This window comes from Pelodiscus sinensis, chromosome 2 (assembly GCF_052426305.1).
Source record: "Pelodiscus sinensis isolate ZL-2025 chromosome 2, ASM5242630v1, whole genome shotgun sequence".
NCBI lineage: Eukaryota > Metazoa > Chordata > Testudines > Trionychidae > Pelodiscus > Pelodiscus sinensis.
In genome coordinates, this window is record NC_143053.1 from 10,203,524 (window position 1) to 10,226,488 (window position 22,965).

The window sequence follows — 22,965 nt, forward strand, 5'->3', positions numbered from 1 at the left end:
ATGTGAACACTCTCCAAGTTTTGTCACCCAAAAGGGTTTTTGGCAACAAAACTTGGCAGTACAGACAAGGCCTTTGTGACTGTTGAATATCAGATGGTGGCACTGTGAATTCCATAGCCCACAGCCGAATCTGTGACAGTGACATGTTATTCCTGTCACAAACAGAAATAAGATTCTTTTGGCATTTTCCTGTGCTCGCAGACTTGTTGTGGTAACTGGCCTTGAAGTGTTTCAGAGCCAGAGTTTCAGAACCATAGAATACAGTGGATCTTACAAGTATAAAAATGTTATTCTGGCATGAGTACTCACAAATCTTGGGGAATTATTAATCTGTACAATGACATTTCCACACAATGGCTTTCCAGTGCATAAAAGGACACTATCAGGAGAGAACATTTTCCCCAGGGTCAGGACTTGCAATTTATGCTGCTTTCTTGTTCATCCCTATGCCTTGTTTGATCAAAGCCTTTCAAATCATGTTGAATTCTCTGCATAATTATACATGATAGGCTTTGTGATGTGAACTATTGGGCTGAGACTGTTCAGCCTGTGTCACCTGTGTAGAGTACAACCTCCAGGGGTTCACAGAAAAGAAATAGACTTGGGTCAAGACTATATTTAGTTAAATGTCATAACAATAGATGCAATAGTATCATTACAGAAGAGAAGCAGAAATGGAAAAGGCACTTAGCTCAAGTTAGTACAGCAGCTTGGAATTCTACTGCTGTGTGGATCAGTGTTCCCTTTAAGGTGCATGCCTGTGTGGCCACGCACAAAAAATTCTAAGCCTGCCCACCTCTTTTACAGAGCCATGCAGAAGCACTCACCTTCCTGAACCTGGAAGGAAAGTGGCATGGCTGCACCCGGGGCCGTGGCTGCGACCATGGCAGGAGGTGGCTGCTCTGGCTGCTGCCAGCGCTGAAGCCACGTTGGAAGGCAGCTGCCGCCGGACCGAAGCTACGTGGTGATAGCTGCTGCCATCTGGGATTGGGGCTATGGAACTCCACGGGGAGTTGGGGTTGTGCGGCCGTGGGGCTGGCAGGCAGCTGCTGCTGCCGGGAGTTGGGGCCATGGTGCTGGTGGACGGTTGGGGCTGAGGGGAGTTGGGGCTGAGGGGCTGGAGCACTGGGGAGTGGAGGAGGAGACAGGAGTGCTAGCTGTGTAACAGAGCAGAAAATGCATCCTGTTACACAGCTAGCACTATATATATATATATATAGAGGGAGAGGGAGAGGGAGAGGGAGAGGGAGAGGGAGAGGGAGAGGGAGAGACACACACACACAGAGACACAGACACACGATGGGTGCCACAGTGGCACCCATCCGAACAAGTGCACATGACATCAATATAGGCACACCACACAAAATTGACTCCACTCACAGATGGAAAATTTTAGCGGGAACACTGGTGTGGATATCCATGGCTCATGTTTGCAGATACAGATGCATATGTGGATACAAATTTTGTATCTAGAACCCTGCAAATTTGTGGATGTCTGCTTTAAATCTGCGGGTATCCACATCTGGGGATGTGGATAACCATGGCTCATTTCTGCAGATTTGTATGCAGATGTGGACACAAATTTTGTATCCATGCAGGGTGCTAGTTATTTGATTTCCATCATTGACAAGGATATTGGAAATTGACAAAATGTTTAGAAATGACAAAATTCTTCTTGATTTGAATTGCATTGTTCTGCAGGGTAAATATTTCTCCACAAAAAAAGGTAAAAAAGCATATTTGTCTGGCTGGTATCCCCTGTTTTTGCCATTGCAAAGAAACTCCTGATATGCCAACCTACTGAACCTTGCAAAAGTATAAATGACCGTTTTATTCATTCTACATCATCTCTAACACATGAAGTTGTCCAGGAGGGGCATATTTTGTTTGGTTGCTCTGGTAGGGAAGGAAATTGTTTGCCAAATACACAGTGTGGCTACTGAATGACTGGGCAACAAAATGGCAAATAATTTAATGTGGATAAGTGTAAAGTAATGCACACTGGAAAAAATAACCCCAACTCTACATACAATATATTGGGGGCTAATTTAGCTACACGTAATTAGGAAAGAGATCTTGGAATTACTGTGGATAGTTCTCTGAAAACGTCCACGCAGAGTACAGCGGCAGTCAAAAAAGCAAATAGGACGCTAGGAATTATTAAAAAAAGGGATAGAGAATAAAACGGAGAATATCTTATTGCCGTTGTATAAATCCATGGTACGCCCACATCTGGAATACTGCGTACAGATGTGGTCTCCTCTCCTAAAAAAAGATATCTTGGCATTAGAAAAGGTTCAGAAAAGAGCAACTAAAGTGATTAGGGGTTTGGAACGGGTCCCATATGAGGAGAGGCTAAAGAGACTACGACTTTTCAGGGTCATACTTAAAAATGATCTGGACAAATTGGAGAAATGGTCTGAGGTAAACAGGATGAAGTTTAATAAGGACAAATACAGAGTGCTCCACTTAGGAAGGAACAATCAGTTTCACACGTACAGAAGGGGAAGCGATTGTCTAGGAAGGAGTACGGCAGAAAGGGATCTAGGAGTTATAGTGGACCACATGCTAAATATGAGTCAACAGTGTGATGCTGTTGCGAAAAAAGCAAACATGATTCTAGGATGCATTAACAGGTGTGTTGTGAGCAAGACACGAGAAGTCATTCTTCTGCTCTACCCTGCACTGATTAGGCCTCAGTTGGAGTATTGTGTCCAGTTTTGGGCACCACATTTCAAGAAAGATATGGAGAAATTGGAGAAGGTCCAGAGAAGAGCAACAAGAACGATTAAAGGTCTAGAGAATATGACCTGTGAAAGAAGACTGAAAGAATTGGGCTTGTTTAGCTTGGAAAAGAGAAGATTGAGAGGGGACATGATAGCTGTTTTCAGGTATCTAAAAGGGTGTCACAAGGAGGAGGGAGAAAAATTGTTCTTCCTGGCCTCTGAGGAGAGAACAAGAAGCAATGGGCTTAAACTGCAGCAAGGGATGTTTAGGTTGGACAGGGTGGTTGTGGAATCTCCATCTCTGGAGATATTTAAGGGTAGGTTAGATAAATGTCTATCAGGTCAGGCATGGTCTAGACCGTACTGAGTCCTGCCATGATGGCAGGAAGCTGGACTCAATGACCTCTGGAGGTCCTTCCAGTCCTAGTATTCTATGATTCTATACCATGTACATGTTTTGTTAGTTTTTAAAGGGCTACCAGACTATTTTTTTTAAGTTTATCCTCTACAGACTAATTCGGCTACTCCCTGAAGCTTTTAAGGTTAGTGTGTGTGTGTGTTTCATCTTATTTTGGTATTTTACAATGAGGAAGAGTTTCCAGTTTATCAGGCTGTATCACTACAGCCTAATGTAGAATATTCTCTTTGGTTAGCTCAAATCTATTCCTTTCAGCTGATAATGCCCGCTGAGGAGGGTCAGTGTGACCTAAAAGACTGAGATGACTGAAATTCTGTTGTCTCTGAGACTAAATTGTGGTGTGGCCTTGGGCAACTCCTTTCACCTTTATTAAGGAAACAAATCTTATTTGGCCATCTGTCACATGGAGATAATAATTATAACCTACCCTCCAGAAGTATTGTGAGTACTATAATGTAAAATGCTATGAAAGTGCTGCCTTTTTTTACTGTTCCTCTTACTGTTCATAACACTGTTGTTGTGAAATTCTTCTGTGTGCTTTCAGGGGATGAAGTAGATAATCTGATAGGACTTTGCCATCTCTAAATCCTGTGATTCTAGAAGAGCCTGAAGTTCAAAGGCTTATGTCACAATTGTAATAGTGGTAATGATTTGTACTTGTATAGTACCATATTTTTAGCAAAGGATTTTAAGAAAACAGGCGACATTTTTAACATAGATTTAAAGCACTAATTCATCAGTATTAGCCTAAGCGTGCAAACACTTAAGGATGTGAATAACTCTGCACATGTGAGTTTTCCCATTAATGTCATTTGTGTTACTTGTGTAGAAGTATTTGCAGATCAGTGCCCTAGAATATATTATGTGCCTTTGGAGAGACTTAGATGATTCAGTCTATTCATTTTTATAGGGTTTTTTTCAGTGGTAATCACCAAAATATCAGTGCTTTACAGGTAAAAATTAGACTTAAACAGTAAGGCAGTTAATAGTCTTCTGCACTTCCCACTTATAGGTGCTTGGTTTTAATATATATAATCATAGAAATGCATATTTTAAATAATGTTCTAAATAAGGGAAAGCTTTCAAACTGCTTCTTTTTTTCTCTCAAGACCCCCTCCTTCCCATCTTTGCTCATTTATATATGTCTTCTCCTATTTTACTGTTGTAACACTGTCCACTTGTGTTATTTCTACGTTGTATTGTTTGATTTCTACAGTCTGATTTTGCTTTCTACAGTCTGATTTTGCATCTTTGTTGGGTTATGAAATTGCAGGACGTTGGCGATCCTATGAAGTACACAATATTCAGAAACATATACAAGCTCTAAATCATTTATCTCATTGCATTTTTATTCCTTTTCATATAAAAATAAAAAATATGAAAATGTTACACTGTACCCTTAAGATGGTCAGACTGTATTCATCCGGTCTCCTCAGAGAGCTCATGCCACAGCTGAACCCCCTTGACCAAAAACATATTATCTCCTGCTCTGACGTGCTTCATTTTGGGCTTGAGAACTGTGTTGTCCCTAAAGAGCATGGCAGTCTTATTAATTGTCATAGATTATGAACCATAGAATTTGATATTACCTGTGCTAATGTGAATGGGTAAAATAGGATAATCAGTTTAAATATAGCATAAATACAGCATGGACTGAGTTGAAAATATGCCATATAAACACAAGTGCTTCTGACCTTGAGTCTCCCATAATATTCATGGTGTGTCTAAATGTGATGCCATTACCACACATCCCGTTGTTTGTCTACATATTTATATTGAAACGGGAGTTAGGCACTTACCTGCCATTTGTGCTTTTGAAAATCTTTTCCCTTGTTCTTGTCTCGGTGGTATCTGAACATTAGCATGCAGTTGCTGTTCACATATATCGTGACTCTCATAATGCAGCACAGGCAGCCTAGGTCATCTGATAAGTCCTGTTGTCGGACCTTTTATGCTGATTTTAACTGTAAGAAAAGTAAGTGACCTCTCCTGAAGTACACTAAACAAAACAGGCCTTGATTTGACAGATGTAGCCCAGTTCCTTTTTTCAGAAGGTGTGAATGAGGTGGTAACTCTGGGCTGGATGCTGAGGCAATATACAAAAAGCATTATGATGAATCAAGGTTCTACTATTCCATTTTATCATGTGCAAGTCTCAATAAACAGATGAGGAGAACTGTGGTATTGAGTTGTGCTCTCACATATAGTCTGTTTCCATACTGCAGATGGAAAATAATAGACAGGGATGGTTTTGTTCTTACTATTGATTAGGTAATCTAATTCTGTGATGTTATTGGTAGGATCTCATTCATATATCACTAAGTCTAAGGAACAGGAAGAGCCATGCATTTGAATCCCATTCCAAGAAAGCATATTGATTAAGTTGTTCATTCTGCCATAGTTTAGCATTTGTTATGAAAAGTTAAAATGGACTGCTCTGGGGTGCTAAAATGAAAGCTTTTCTGATAATTCTCTGGAGTCTGAGCAGTGAGATGATTATCAAGTCAGAAGCATTATTAGCCAAGCTATGCTATCCTTTTACTTTTACTTTTACTTTTACTTTAAGCCATTAAGAAAACAGGCATTTTTCACCTTAAAAAAAAGAAAAAAAAAAGAGGAGTCCCATGGCACCTTAAAGGCTAACAATTTATTCGGGCATAAGCTGGAGCTCACTTTGTCAGATGCATGAAGTAACCCACAAAAACTTATGCCTAAATAAATGTGTTAGTCCTTAAGTTGCCATAGAACACCTCATTGTGTTTGCTGAAACATACTAACTCTGACATTTTTCATCTTGTGATTCCTTGTTAGAACAAACCTAGAACTTCTGTGGAACAAGCTATGCAAAAGCTGATTGTTTGACTTAACTTTGCTGTCATTTAAAAAAACCCTACTGTGATTATACAAGCTCTTCCTCATTTTTAATTTTGCTCTTGATTAACTCTACTTCAGTTATGTTTTTTGCTATCCATGGCTGACTCCCCAAGATGCTAATTATTACTGTAAAACACAGATACCGCTGGGCTAATGCATTCTGAAAACACTGGGAAAAGGAAAAGAATGTCAGGCATGCACAGTTAGAAAATGAACCACTGGAAAGTATTGGTAATTTCAGCTATTTTTGTAGTTGGATAATCTATTATTCTTTCCTTTTTTGAAGACCCTTTCCCAAGCTGCTCTGTGAAAATTCTATTTCAAAAACAAGTGTTTTTGTTTGTTTGCATTACATTTGACATTTTTGTTGCACCATCTAGTCCAGGGGTGGGCCAGATCCGGCCCGCCAAGTGGGTGGATCTGGCCTGCAGAGGCCCTGCTGCTTCCCCGCCCTCAGACCAATTAGGGCCTGGGGACGATGGAGCGCGAAAAGCCTCCTCCCACCCTGCCAGGAGCACGTGATGCTTTGAAGTGCTGCACGCTGCTCGCAGGCGGGTGGAAAGTGGAGGAGGCTTTGCGTGCTTCCAGGCCCTATTTGGCCGAGGGGCAGGGGAGTTTGGGAAGTCTCCTCCCATACTAGGAGCATGGGCACCTAGGGGACATATGGGGGGAGGTTAGCAAAGGCACTCCCTCACCCCCAGACCAATCATAGTCTGGGGGTGGGGGACCAGGAGGTGGCCCTGCCCCTCCGCTTGATGCTCTGGCCCTTCTTATGCGGCCTGGGGCCACTTCAAACACTTCAAAGTGGCCCCTGGCAAAAAATTATTGCCTACCCCGATATAGTCTTAGGAAGTGAAAATGTGGTGGAATGTAATGAAATGAAGTACTAATGTTTTATATAATACATAACACTAGAAGATTTACCTGGTATTGCTCAGCTTTTTAGCTCAAATCAGTTTTTTCTTCATTTAAATCATTGCTGTGGGAAGGGGCTGGCGATGAAGAGTTCAGGATGCTGGCTGCCCCAGGAGAGAGGACAACCCTAGCCTCCTCTCACCACAGCAGTTTGGGGCCAGGTAAGAAGCACCTATCCATGGCTGCTGTAGTTCCAGTGGGCACAGCCAGAGGGAGGGATGGATGTCCCTTGGATGGGTAAGAGACACACTCTCAAACAAACTCTCTGAAACCCAATCTCCACCCCTACCTCTTCTGGTTCAATGTGATTATAGCTGTCCTAGTCCCTTTCTCTAGACCCTTGCTGCCCCCTTGTGATCATTCTGCAGTATAACTCCCTCCTACCAGACCTCCCCCCCTTCCCATTTTATGAGAAACAATCAAATTCCACTCTCATCCCATTATCCTGGTACAACCAAACCCTGACCTTACCTTAAGTTAGGAGAAGAGGAAGCTGCATATTAAATGTGGTGATCTGAGCTCTTACCATTTAAGAGGAGTTCTTGAACCAATGGACTCAAAGTCAGACAGGCAGATTCACACTTCTAAAATATATAGTAAGAAGCTGATGATAGATAATCACTTTTTGGAGTACTGACTATCTGATAATATCTTGATCTCACTGAAGTCAGTAGCAAAACTTCCATCTACTTAATTCGAGCCAGGATTTCATCCTTTAGTGTAATGTCATGCCACCTCATTGTCAGTATTTAAAAAATAAAAAGAATGAGACTACAGAATGAACAGTGATTAGAAACAGAATGAACTGGACAGAAAATCAAAGGGTTTTAGAGCCACATTGGAGCTTGGGAATCTGTGTGAGAAGGGGAAAAACTCCTTGTTATAGCTGTAGTCTCACAAGTGGGGAAACGAACCAAAGAATCTATTCAGATTTTGCCATTTGAATTGCATTTTCACCTTGAGCACTCAATAGCTGACTTTCTCATTTGTACAAATGTGGATAGTGATATTTATCCATCCTTGCAAAATATCGAGATCAGTGGATAAAAGTAAGCTTTTTATAAAGCGAACTGAAGTCTTCTACTGAAGTTGTCTACATTGCCCTAATTTTTTTCATTGGTGTTTGTAGAATTTAGCAATTGGGGTGGCAAGAGTTTGCCTTTCAGAGCATCCGGTGTTGTGTGTCTAACTGCTGCCAACTACAGGAACTTCACTTATTGCACTGACGAGGCTATGCCATGACACATTTTCTGAATTAATTACTATAGAGAAGGTGCTAATAATGCTGCAGACAGGTGGTTCGGAATCTGTTGCCGCTGGAGAAATGCCACAGAAATGTGATGGCATCGCTCGAATGGCATTTTTGGACACACTCTTGATTTTTAGAAAATTATTTCAATGCAGAATATTACTTCTGAAATAATATGGGGCTTTGAGCCATATTTTCCTGCTACATTTGGCCTGTAGATTTATGAGTTTGATTGGTAATATGAAATCACGTTAGCACAGTTTAAACTTCCGATTTAGGATTTTGTCTAGTGGTTAGAGTACTGGAATCCATATTAAAACGTTCTGTTCCCTAATGCCACTATCTTACTGTATGACTGTTAGGGATATTAGATAGCAGGTAATAGAATTGTCGAGTTACCACGTGAATTCTTAGCAGTTGGTTAGTTATTCTGTAGTCCCTAGGGTCAGGGCCAGCAGCCAGTGGGCTCCTGGTCCCACTCCCGAGGTGCCCCCTGTCACCCCTCTATCAGAGGCAGCTGCAAGTTCCAGGTGGGAGCTGGTCTATGAGGGGAGCCAGTTTAAAAAGCAGCTCCCTGCTCAGATCGACTGCCTGTTGCCCTGCGCTGCTGCCTCTGATATAGAGGCAGCAACGCTGGGTGGCAGCAGTCCCTAGCCGTGGGGGGGTCCGAGCTCCCTGCAGACAGAGGCTGGTCTGCCTCCCCAGTCTGTGCAGAGTTCAAGCTCCCTGCCAATAGAGACTACTTCAGCCTCTCTCCACAGGGAGCTCTGTGATCCCCTTGCAGACAGGGGCTGCTGACGGGGACCGGCCTCTGTCTGTGGCAGACCCAAGCTCACCGCGGACAGAGGCTGCTCCATGAGATGTGGAGCAGCCTCTATCCACGAGGAGGTCAGACCCTCCGCTGACAGGGGTTACTGTCATGAAGAAATCTCTGCCCACAGTGGGCCCAGGTTTGCTGCAAGTAGAGGCTGCTTCACAGCAGCCTCCCCTGCCCTTCTTCCCTCTCCCCCCCCCCCTAACGCTGCTCCCTCTGATAGAGGCAGCAGCACTGCGGGTGGAGGGGGCAGGTAGCATTGCAGCGCTGATGCTGGGGGGAACTGGCTTTTAAGCTAGCTCTGCCCTACACCGGCGCCTGCTCCCTCCCCCCTCCTTGCTGCCTCTAATACAGAAGGAGCAAGGAGGGGGAATGCAAGTAGTCAACTAAATTAACTGATACACCGAGGCTTATCAGTTAATTGTATAGTTGACTACTCCTTTACATCCCGAGTGTCTGTGGTGTAGACAACTTATTTAGCTTTTCTGCTCATGTTCCCCCCATCAGCAAAATGAAAACAACTCATCTAAGTAAAGTACTAACAATATTATTAGTAGTAATTTGTGATTGAGACTGTAGGACCCTTATTTTAATTAGTAGAGAAAAAGGTAAAGCCTTTTTTCATATTGTAATTTAAACTTGCAATGGCTGAGCCGTACTCGCTGGCCTGCTAGGCTGGTAGCAATGTCTTGTGACACTTCCCCTTTTGTGTATCCAAAGCCAAGCTGAGCTGATTAAAAAGGCTCAGTTACACTGAGCAGAGCCATTTAAATGGCAGAAGTACATGAAACAGTCAAGGATTAGGGATGTAAAATTTTGATTATTTGGCTAATCGAATAGTCAATGCAGTTTGCATCGACTATTCGATTAATTGATAAGGGCGCTTCTGCCTTTGAAGTGTAGCAACAGCTGCAGGGCTGTTTCTACACTTCAAAGGTGAAAGCGATGTGAGGAGCACAGGGCATGCAGGGAACTGAAGCAATCCCCACTGGCCCCGTGCTCCCTGCAGCATTTCAAAGTGGCAGCGCTGCATGGAGCCCACTGCTGTTTTGAAACACCATGTGCAGCCTGGGGCAGTTGAGGATTCCCAACTGGCCCCAGGTGGCATGCATGTTACTGGATGGGGGATAGAGGAAGGCGTAGACTTGAGATGCATGCTGATTTTAGTAAGATTTTTGGTACAGCTCCACTCGTGGACTGCGGGGCTCCTGATCTGTGTTCACCATATTAGATTGTGTACCCGTGTTTGCTTTATAAAGTCAAAATACATGAGCATATTTGACAAATCTGCATTCAAGTTTAGTCATCCTCACAGATTATTCAGAACATCTGCCATTTCAAATGGCCAAATTGTACAATTCGGGGTCTCTAATATTGGAGAAGGAATTACAGAGGTGACTGTGAAAGAATGGTATGTAAAAGAAGGTGATAGTGTGCCTTAGTTTGATAGCATTTGTGAAGTATGATACGTTTGATATGGTCTTGCATTATATTCTTATTAATAAACAAGGCAAATACAACTTAGATGGGGCTACTATAAGGTGGGTGCATAATTGGCTGGACAGCCATACTCAGAGAGTAGTTATTAATGGTTCACAATCCTGCTGGAAAGGTATAATAAGTGGGGTTCCGCAGGGGTCTGTTTTGGGACTGGCAAATGTAAAGTGCTCCACTTAGGAAGGAACAATCAGTTTCACATATACAGGATGGGAAGCAACTGTCTAGGAAGGAGTACAGCAGAAAGGGACCTAGGGGTTATAGTGGACTACAAGCTGAATATGAGTCAGCAGTGTGATGCTGTTGCAAAACAAGCAAACATGATTCTGGGATGCATTAACAGGTGTGTTGTGAGCAAGACATGAGAAGTCATTCTTCTGCTCTACTCTGCGCTGGTTAGGCCTCAGTTGGAGTATTGTGCCCAGTTCTGGGCACCGCATTTCAAGAAAGATGTGGAAAAATTGGAAAGGGTCCAGAGAAGAGCAACACGAATGATTAAAGGTCTAGAGAACATCACTTATGAATGAAGGAAGGCTGAAAGAATTGGGTTTGTTTAGTTTAGAAAGGAGAAGACTGAGGGGGGACATGATAGCCGTTTTCAGGAGGAGGGAGAAAACTTGTTTATCTTAGCCTCTGAGGATAGAACAAGAAGCAATGGGCTTAAACTGCAGCAAGGAAGGTTTAGGTTGGACATTAGGAAAAACGTTTTAACTGTCAGGGTAGTAAACCACTGGAATAAATTGCCCAGGGAGGTTGTGGAATCCCCATCTCTGGAGATATTTAAGAGTAGGTTAGATAAATGTCTATCGGGGATGGTCTAAACAGTATTTCGTCCTGCCATGAGGGCAGGGGACTGGACTCGATGACCTCTCGAGGTCCCTTCCAGTCCTAGTATTCTTTTATTCTATGAGAAGTACAAAGTGATAAAGCTTCTATCACTATCACTAGTCATTATGATGGCATCATTAAAAAACTCCATTATAATTTAGATTAAATTAGATATGTTGGAAAACTATTAGTGGACATAAAAACTAATGCCCTGAAAGATGTACGCGCAGAAGAGGATGTTGTTTAGACACCTGTTGTGTTTTATGAAGTGCAGACCCACCAAGAGATAAAAGGCCACAAAGAGTTGGCAACTCCTGCTGTCCATCGCCTTGCCATGGAAAGCAATATTAAGCTAAGTGAAGTTGTTGGAACAGGGAAAAATAACCGCATCCTTAAAGAAGACATTCTCAATTATTTGACCAAGCAGACAGGAGTTATTTTACCTCCATCACCAAAATCTGAAATTATCCTACCATTACCAAAACCAGAGACTATATCACCTGCTGCAAAGGACAAAGGAACTAAAATTGCTATACCCATTTCCAAGCCCATTGCGCTTGGAGGGAAAGATAGAACTGAGGCGGTGACAGGCTTTCACAAAGTAATGGTAAAGACATGACTGCTGCAGTAAAGATTCCTCACTTTAGTTATTGTGATGAGATTTACTTAACTCAGCTTGTTCTATTGAGAGAAGAATTGAAACCTGTAGCACAGGTGCATGGAGTTAAACTCTCCTTTATGTTGTTCTTCATAAAGGCAGCATCTCTGGGATTATTGCATTATCCTATTCTTAATGCCTCAGTGGATGAAAACTGTCAAAGTATCACATACAAGGCTTCTCACAATATTGGAGTTGCCATGGACACAGAACAAGGCTTGATTGTCCCTAATGTGAATGTGATATTCTCATAAGCAAACTAAGGAAATGTGATTGAGATAAAATTGCTATAAAGTGGATTTGCAAATGATTGAAAGACCATACCACAAATTGATTGTCATTGGTTCACTGTCAAACTCTGAGGGCCAATGTAGAGAAGTACTGCAGGGGTCAATCATGAATCCAGAATTACTCAGTATTTTCATTAATGACTTGGATAAAGTAGTGGAAAGAATGATTATAAAATTTGCAGATGACATCAGGCTGGGAGGGGTTGCAAGCATGCTGGAGGCCAGGAATAGAATTTAAAAGGACCTTGATAAATTGGAGAATTGGCGTGACATGAACGAGGTGACATTCAATAAAGGGAAGGTCAAAGCACTTCACTTAGAAAGAAAAAAAAAATGTACAAGTAGAAAATGAGAAATAACTGGCTGGTGGTAGTACTGCTGAAAAGGATCTGGGATTATAGTGGATTACAAATTGAATATGAATTGTAGGAATGTAGATTGGAAGGGACCTAAAAGGTCATCAAGTCCAGACCTCTGCTCTATGGCTGAATCAAGTAAACCTAGACCATCCCTGATAGGTATTTGTCCAATTGTTGTTAAAAGCTTCCAATGATAGATACCGTGATCACCCACCCTTGGAAGTCTATTCCATATTGTAACTACTCTTATAGTTGGAAAGTTGTTCTTCATATCTAACCTAAATCTCCCTTGCTTGAGATGAAGCCCACCTACCTTGAATGGACATGGAGAACCATTGGTTGCTGGGTTGTGTTGGGGTTTTTTTTTTAGTCGTGTTTTATGTTGCAGTTATGAAAAAACCCACAAATATAATTGTGAGGTATTTTAACATGTGATGTATTTGAGATAGGAGGTAATTGTTCCACTCGGTTCAACACTACTAAGGCCTGTGCTAGAAAACTGTGTCAAGATGTGGACACCACACTTTAGAAGAGGTGTGAATAAATTGGAGAGAGTCTGGGGAAGAACATAAAGAATGATAATATGTTTAGAAAACCTGTCCTATGATGAAAGGTTAAAAAACGGGCAAGTTTAGCCTTGAGAAAAGGGGATTTAGGGAGAATCTTGTAACATACTTCAAATGTGTAAGGGGCTATTATGAAGAAGATGATCATCAGTTGTCCTCCATGTCCACTCAAGGTAGGATAAGAAATGATGGGCTTAATCTGCAGCAAGGAATTTTTAGGTTAGACATTAGAAAAAAAATTTCTAAACTAATAAAGGGTAGTTAACCTCTGGAAAAAAACTTCCAAAGGCGGTTGTGGAATCCCCATCACTGGAGATTTTTAAGAACAGTTAGGAGAAACACCTATCAGGTTTACCTGGTCCTTCCTCTGCATAATGGGCTGGATGTGGTTACTCTTTCAGTACTACATTTTATGGTACCTCTCGAGGTCCCTTCTAGGGAAAAGTCATCCCATTATTCCTGGCCATGAAAGCACGTTATAGGGGCACTAATGTTTTTAGTCACTTCCAATGTTAACTATGTTAAAACTATGTCCCCAGCCTTCGGCCTCTACTTGAAAAGCAAAAGGGAAAAGAAAAAACAGAGTAAGAAGGATCTAGTCCTGCAGTCTTCACCTGTGCAAAAATCCCTGTTAACTTTAATGGCTGGAGGCTGTTTTCAGTGGAACACAATGAAATGCTTAACTATTTTGACTGCTGCATGGAAATAACTTGATTTGTATGGAAAAGAAAATTATGGCTTAATTTTAACGGGCAACAGAACCCTCCATAAAAGAGTCGACTGCAAGCTCTTATAAAATATGATTAAGTAAAAAGGGACAGTTTTGCTTTATTGACACAAATTTCTACCTCTGAATACACTGATTTACAGTAGGTTAAAAACTACAATGCCTGTAGCTTAGCACAGATAGTACTAAAGATAGTTGGAATCCCCAGTGCTTAGTATAAATACTAATTCTATGAAATGGGTATTGGAATTGAATTCATTATCTGCATATACAGGTATTTTTCTTTAACTTGGAAATAAATAAGAATTTTTTCAGCCTTAAAATAGATTCCAGGCTAAAATGTAAGGAGAAATGTTATTGCAAAATGCAGAATCCAGAACTAGAGGTGGTAGAAGAGGGAAGCATTGTTTACCAGCCATCAGAGCTATATTTGCAAGCTTTTTTCTATATGACCTTTTCATGCTGCAGTTAGAGGCAAAATACTGAGATTAGACAATCGGTCAGTATTTCCCATAATTTATGGGAATATGGAATTTTTTTGCAATATTTTCATCATTCTTTTTGGATCTTAAATTAAAATGAAATCATCTGCCTCCCCTATAATTTATTGCATTATACATAGGCCCAAAGGGAAATAAATATTATTAAAATGCAATGTAAACATTATAAAAAAATTAAATGCATGCCCAAAACTAGTAATATTGTAAATACGGGTGTTCCAAATGTCCTAAAGCTTGCAAACAGCATTGCAAGAAAGTATTACAAAAACCAGTAATGCGGAATCTTCCTAAAGTTCCAGAGATCGGAGTGAAATCCAGGCCTCACTAAAAGTCAATGGGAACTTTGCCATCAACTTCAGTGGAGCCAGAATTTCACCCCGATGTTTATTTTAGCCAGTAGAGGTCTCTAAAAGGTAGAGAACCTTCTCTCCTCAATACCCCATCTTTGCATCAGGGCTTCTGAAGCATTTTTTTCTACAGAAGACTGGCTCCCTCCTGCCTCCTCCTTTCTTGTGTATGTGGAGACCAGCGTGGGGCGGACAGATAGTTTGCATCCCTCCATTGTTGTTAGGGAACATCTGATAAATCCACATCCCCTTTTAAAGTTGAGCTGCAAGCCTGCTCATTTTTGTAGTATTTGATGGGATGGTTTTACTCCTTTATGTCTGGAAAAAGAATGGATATTTCTCTTTCTTACCCCCCCTCCCCTATCCATAAGCCAGCTGTATCCTCCATAAGCCTGAACTGCATGGCTCTAGTAAGAGAAACTGATTTCCTTCCAGATATGGCAAGATGTAATTTTTAGATTGAGATTCTTAGTCCTCATGTTGCTTTTGGAACTGTTCAACTCCAGTTTTGATATGTTCCCTATCTTGTTAGTTGCATTATAATTGTACGGTTTCCTCTTATGACCACTCATATCGCATATTTCTTTCATGGTAATCTTCTAAATATTTTTCTTTGCTGCTTTGTAGATTTAGGAAGTGTGTCTCATAACATAAGGGGTTGTGTTTTGGTTTAGTCAAGGGCTACATCTACACTGGCACCCTTTTCCGGAAATGCTTAAAACGGAACAGTTTTCCGTTATAAGTATTTCCGGAAAAAGCGCATCTACATTGGCAGGATGCTTTTCCGGAAAAGCACTTTTTCCGGAAAAGCGTCTGTGGCCAAAGTAGACGCGCTTTTCCGCAAAAAAGCCCCGATTGTCATTTTCGCGATCGGGGCTTTTTTGCGGAAAAGACTACTGTGCTGTCTACACTGGCACTTTCCGGAACAGTTTTTCCGGAAAAGGGCTTTTGCCCAAACTGGAGCTGCATAGTTTTTCCGGAAAAGCACTGATAATTTTACAGTAGATCGTCATTGCTTTTCCGGAAAAGCAAGCAGCCAGTGTAGACAGCTGGCAAGTTATTCCGGAAAAGTGACTGCTTTTCTGGAATAAGTGGCCCAGTGTAGACACGGCCTAAGTGTTTGGTGAAAACAGAAACCAAAAATCAACCAAGCCAAACAACACTTAATATATTAAGTGTTTACTTAAAGGTTGTTTGGCTTGGTTGATTTTTGGTTATCACTTTCCTACTCATAGGACATGAAAATTGTCTCTGGATGATAAATAAAATACCTTATCTACAGTTTCTAGTTTAGTATATTAGCACTTAAATTTCTAATCACATAGTCACCTACAGTGTAAATGGAATACCTTGAAAAGTAACTATAAATAAATAACTAAAATTTGTTAATCACCAGATCTCTTCATGAGGATCCCAGATATTCAAATCGAGAGTTGCAAGTCCTTGTTAGTAAGAAGCATGTCCAGTATACTAAATGAAAAGTATGACATGCAAGGAGACAAATCTCTATCATTTTAAATTTAGAGGGAAGCAACACAGACTTCATGACCTTTCAACATGACATTCAGTTGCACAGTGTCATGGGCTGTGCTACGTCCAGAGGAGAAGGCAAGCGGCATGCGGCCCCAGAAAATGAATATTCACTGATTGAGCAATCACCAACACAGAATAATAATGGTGATGTCAGTAGCTGCAGAGAACTTTTCTTATGTGCCAATAACTCATCAGAACAGCTAAGAAATCTTCAACTGGATACCAATTACACTGAGTGCAATATCACCAAAGACTCATTGCTATAAAGTAAGAAACTCCTGCATTAAAGAAACAACAAAACTATAGGACAGGAAAAAGTGGCCTTTACTTGGGCATGGTTAGTATCTCTCTACTGTGTATTTTCTAGCAGATTCTGTTCCTTTATCACCTTGAGATTAGGCTACTGCTATGCAGTATGTATGAAGTACACCCTAAATCAGTAGTTCCAAACCTTTTTGAGCATACAGACCCCTTTTCAATCTATTAAAATTTCATGGACCCCCTTCCCTGGGGGAGAAAAAAAGAAAAAAGAAAAGAAAAGATCAGTCCCACTGCAGAGCACCAGGGGTCTGGGGATCACAGGTTAGGCACCACTGCCCTAAGACCATCCAGAAACTGAAACTGTTGCAGAATGTCACAGCTGACTTTTAAAATGACATATCTTGTAATGAACACATTATACTGGTTATCTATCATCTGCACTTGCTACTTATGGAGTTTATGGTGTCCTTTTTGACCTATAAAGTATCAAATGTTAGTGAACTGTTCCCATAGATGCATACAGCATAGGAGCTCAGTTTAGACTTTTTGCCAACCTAAGATTGCTACTGTTTAAGTCCAGATGTCTATTAGGAAAAGAATCAAGAAAGATCTCCAGTGTAACTACAGCTTACACATGCCACTGTTAAGGGTTTTAAAAGTAGCAGTCTTAAATAGATCATAAGAGTAAATCAGTATCTGAAATAATGAAAAATTACACAGTTAAATATTAACACCTTGGAATTTAATATATGCAGATGTATAGATTAAAGCCACAAACACTTCTTTAAATCAGTTATATATTTGTCTCTGTTGCTATCAGAATGTTTAGACAGGCAGACCATTAGAAAATGAGGCGAAGCATATCTCAAACCTTGTTCAGGAAGTATATCCTCTCAGAGTGCATGTATGTGTACAAAAGCAAATGTACGCAACTACCCCTAATGACTGATACGGATGCTGCAGCTTTATCTTTCAGCAAGTCATTCAGGCAAATTACTGGCTTTGATGTCTTGGAATTTTAGATAACTTCATCTGAGTGTCTAATCTTTTGTTCTCTCTCTGCAGAGGCACAGTAATACTAAATATTGTGAGGTGACATTTGGTTATGGTTTGCATTAAGAGTCACGTTACACAATCTTGTTTTGAGTTAAAGGTCTCTGGGTCACAGTAAGTTCATGACAATGTAGAAGACTATGTAAATTGTAATAATAGATAACTAGCTAAATTCTCAAATGTTTTCTTCAAGTCTGGTTGCATATCTGTTGTGTGGTGTCTAGATCAGATGTCAGCTTGTGCTTCCTAAGACTGGTTCCCAGGTACAGCTGATGTCTCAGCTTATATCTCAAGTATTTGTTGCTACAGTCGTCAGGCATTGGCAGGGATCATAATGAACCTACTTTCGTCCCTACTCATGAAACCTATTGAGTGCATGTTTGAGTCTGTCTTTGTTCAGTATAGCACTTAAAATGGGCTGAATTTAAATATGCACTTAAGACTCTTGGATATTAATGGGACTTAAATAGATAATTGAACTTAAGCCTGTGTTTGTGCTGTTCTGAATAGGAATGCTTATTGAATCTAGCTGTCTTACATACTTATGCGAACCCAACCATCATATATCTTAACATCTCAAAATAATTGCCTCACAACACCACTGTATAGTGGGGAAGTTCTTGTGACTAGAGATGTTAAATATCAGTTAACTGAATAGTTGCTTAACTTCATGAATTCTTATCAGTTATTTGACTATTCTATAGTTCCCGGGGGCGGGGCCAGCAGCCATTTCTCCCTGGCCCCACTTTCAAGGAGCCCCCTGTCACTCCGTGCTGCTGCCTCTGATACAGAGGCAGCAGCGTGGAGTGCCAGGTGGGAGCTAGTCCGCGAGGGGAGCCAGTTTAAAAATCAGCTCCCTTTGCAGCAGCACAGGGTGGCAGTACCCCATTGTCCAGGGTGGGTCTGAGCTCCTGGACCCGGTGCGAGCTGGAACTGAGCCAGGCTGTCTGCCCGCCTGCTTCCTAATACACATTAAATGCAGAGCTGCAGTGGAGGTAGGTCCCAGAGCTGACGCAAGCCAGGACTGAGAGGGCTGCTGGCCAGCCTGCTAAAAAAAAATTGCTGGCGGGCGGTGGAGGAATGCATGTAATCTATAGCATTAACCTATTCGCTTTTGCTTATCGGTTAATCGGTTATGCTATTACATCCCCACTTGTGACCGTAGGAGCCACTCAGTGCCAATTAGCAGTGGGCCAGCCCTCACCACTGCACAGCTCACAGCAAGCCTGACAAACACATCCCCAACACACCATTATCATAATATATATCTCAAAGGAAGCCTGTAAGATATGAGTTGTAAACTGATGACATTAGCTCTGAAAATCATTGTGTGGAGTATTGTATGGGTTATACATAAAGAGTTATAGGAATGTGCTGGAAATATGTTCATAAACTGTGTTTGGCATGCAGTACATAATCCCCAGCCTGTCCTTGACAAAAGACTGTATTTAATTATCTGACTGGCTTGGTCTTGGGCAGAGGACAATGGAAGTATATTTTCGTGCAAGATAAACAAGCCATCATGCTAACAAGTGTTAGAGAAATTGGTTTAATGATCACACCAGGGACAGAATCTACATCCCAGGAAACCTTTCTGACTCTTGAAACAGGAAAATGCAACTTTGGGTCACACAAGAGCAATACACATTTGAATTTTCCTTCACTTAGGGGACAAGAGGGTACAACATCCTTTGAGCTCATGAAAGCTTAATCCTCTTGGCCTGAAAGTTGCTTAGACAAATATGAAACCCACTTAGACAATGACTGTAGCTTGTTGAAAGTCCATATTTCATTCACTAGAAAGCAGGTTTTGTTTGTAATTGTACCTGTCGCTCTTATTCTTGCTTAATATCACATATATTTTTCTTTTTGTCGATAAACTTTTTCTTATTTCATTACCAAACCATTTCAGTGCTATGTCTTAAACTGGAGGGTGAGCCCTCAGCTAGCCAGTCACAGTACTGTTATCCTCGTTTTCTAGGTGACTGACTGAGGAGCCGAAAGTCACTTACCCCATGGGACACAGGAAGATGATGGCAGAGCAGAGAATTGAACCCAAATTTCCCAAGTCCCATGCTGGCATCCAAACTATCCTTCTAGAATCTAGCCCTTTATCAGGGAGCATTTATAAATCTTAAGTCTCTGATAATTTCTTAATGGGTGAGGTTTGGATATTGAATACCTTTCTATATGTAAAGTATTGTAATACCATGATGATTTTTAGTCTCTCTTAAGTATAAAGCTAGAGAAAAGCCTTGTAAGACTCCCTGCTTAACAAGATTTACAGTGTTCTTTATTAATCACAGATGTAGTTTGTTTCCGAGCTCACAGTATCTTAACTTTTCAATAAGACTTCCTAAGTGAATGCCTAATTGTTACTATTTCCTGCTGTCTGTTGTAACATGTTGTCTCCTCTCTCTTAATTGGTGCCAGTGTCATGGCATTATTGACACTTCTCACTGCCTCTTCCAGTTCCACCCTGCTTGCTCTTTTCTGAGTGAATATATTTTCCTGACTTTCCCTGTCTCTGTTTCAGTGGTTTATCTCTTTTCCTACTGATTTCATTCTCTTGCTTGTGTTGCATTAGCAGGCATTATTCTAAGGCTTTTTTACAGACTGTCAGATAAAATGGCTTCTTCATCTTACTCAGTTAGCCTATTTGGGCCAATCTATTTAGAAGTCACATAGGGACAAGTATTCCTACTTTCCAAACTTTTTTTTTAGGCTTTTCAGAGACTTTTATGACAGCAAGGATTGAAAATTATATTTGCCTATTGAGGTTTAAAGGCAAAATTTAATTCTCAAAATATTAAGCTCTTGTTCCTTGAAAGCAGGGGAGATGTTGATATGAAAAATGACGGCAATCTCAGTGAGACAAGGTAAATGAAATAATATCTCTTATTGGACCAACTTCTGTTGTTGAGAGAGACAATCTGTGCAGTCAGAGAGCTCCCCTTCAGGTCCTGAAGCGTGGCTCAAAACCTTGTCTCTCTCACCAGCAAAGTTGGTCCAGTAAAAAATATTACCTCATTCACTTTGTCTCTAATATCCTGGGATGAACATGGCTACAGCCAAACTGCACACAGCAGTCCAAGCCTAATTTATATGATACAATCATGGACAACTGGTGTACTAGACGGGGGAAGGCATTGTCTTCCCAAACTGCCAGCCTGGCTCTGCCCACGCTCCACACCCAGAATGTCTACTGTAGGCATACTGGGGGCAGAGTTCTGCTGTTCCCCAAGCGTCTGTCCAACCTCCCATGCTCTGAGACCAGGGAGTCTGGGGCCACATGCCGCTTGCCTTCTCCATGCTCCGGGGCCAGGGAGGCTGGGGCCATGAGCCACCTACCCTCTCTGTGTTATGAGGGCGGAGGGAGGCTGCTTGGCTCCTGTGGGGGGCTGGGCCTCCGCAGAAGATGTGGGGCTGGGTTTGCCTCCCCCAGTTTAGCCTTCACCCACTGCCTATAGATATAATTAATGTTACTATAATTCACTCCATTGATATTTACTAATTTGTAAAGGTAATATGTGTTTATGTAAGATCTTAGACACCGGTAATTATTTATAATCTAATTTCTTTAACTGTATTATTGTCATACTCTCTAGCGCAAAATCTGGTGCATTTCTACTGTAATATCGCATCTTTCTGAATTCCACTTTTTATTCCAGACTCTCTGGATCTGATTCTGATCATAACTGTCCTAACTCCATTGACTTCAGTAGAGTTACCGAAGATTTATAGCGATGTGGGAAGAGAATCTGGCACTCTAATTCTCCAAATGCTGCTTCACAGATTCTGCGGCTAGAAGGGATCATTGTAATGATTTAGTCTGATCTCCAGTATAGCACAAGACATAGAACTTCCTCAAAACAATTCCTAGAACAGATTTTTAGAAAATGAAATCCAGACTTGATCTTAAAAATTGCCTGAGTTGGAGAATCCACAGCCCTTGTTTAATTGTGCCAGTGGTTAATTAACTTCACTGTCAAAAATGTATATTTATTTCTAGCCTAAGTTTGCCTGTCTTTAGTGTTATACGTTTGAGTTATGCTATTGCATTGGTGAGCAAATTATTAAATATTTGTTATACTTATAGCATCTAATGGAGTCACCCCAGCCTTGTCTTTTTTAAATGAATTAGGTTTCAGAGGTAGCTGTATTAGTCTATTTCAGCAAAGACAACAAGGAGTCCAGTGGCACTGTAAAGGTTAACAGTTTTATTATGGCATAAGCTTTCGTAAGTTGCAGCTCACTGCATGAGATGCATGAAGGGAAAGCAAAAGAAACTGATAGTAGTGGTACAAAAATTGGCATGACATGTCAGCGCTAATTCCTGTTCCCCTACTATCTGCTTGCCATAGCATTCTTTTTTTGGGCAAATATTAAGTCATATGCAAATATTCATTGTATCTGGCAGGATTTATGAGAAGTCCCAGTGTATCCGTTATTTGAGTTCATGGATAACACGAAAAGAATTAATATCTGAATTTCAGTCTCAACATTGGGAATTCTCAAATGCAAGTATCACCACAGACCCTTTTTCTTCTGAATGAGTTACTCCAGGGATTTACAAATATCTACACCAGGGCTACCCAACGTGTGGCTCCGTATGTGGCCCGTTTGTTTGCAGCACGTGGTGTGGTTTGGGTTTACGTGGGACTCGACACATGGCCCGCGGTGGGATCCTTTGAGCATAGCCTCCACTGGGAACATGCTCTATAACAGCAAGGTGTCACTCAGGCAGGGTAAGTATTGAAAGATGCAAGCGGACGGATTGTCTGGAACAGACGGGTACAGGGTGTCGGCATTTCTAGCCCCCAGGGGGGAGGTGCCGGGAGCACCTGGGCATTGTGGGAAGTGCTGGCTGCTTAGCCTTGTATTCATGCCTGTCAGTGTGAAAGAAGCTATTTGCATGTATATGCAACCACACTTAAGTTGCAGTCCTTGACATGTGCTGTATCATTGTGGCCCCCGGGGCTTCCAAAGTTGAGTAGCCCTGATCTACACTGATGCCAGGCATAGGCTTGCTGGCAGAGAGATGGGGGGGAAGAGGGCAACTGCCCCGGGTCAAAAGAGCCCCTACTACTGCAGCGGCGGCGGTGGCGGCCTGGACCTTTAAATCATTGTCAAAGCCCTGTGCAGCACACTCCAGGGAATACTGAGGGCTGGGATGGGGAGGAACAGTCCTCAGTATTCCCTGGAGGGCTGCGCTGAGGGCTGATGGCCCTGGCCATGGCCCTTCTGCCTAAGGCTCTTCCCCTTTTTGGAGTGCCGATTCAGCCCCCCCATAACCAATCTGTCGTGTCTCTTGCCCAGGCACACGAGCAGTGGTGTTTAATCTAATCAT

General features: G+C 41.6%; 1 protein-coding gene and 1 pseudogene across 1 annotated transcript in view; both read left to right on the top strand.

Annotated features, from left to right (window-relative positions):
- Nucleotides 1-22,965, top strand: part of TRAPPC9 (trafficking protein particle complex subunit 9) — a 655,570-nt gene that overhangs the window by 509,322 nt on the left and 123,283 nt on the right. The window lies entirely within an intron of this gene.
- On the top strand, nt 1,302-22,691 carry LOC149525229 (lipoamide acyltransferase component of branched-chain alpha-keto acid dehydrogenase complex, mitochondrial pseudogene; annotated as a pseudogene).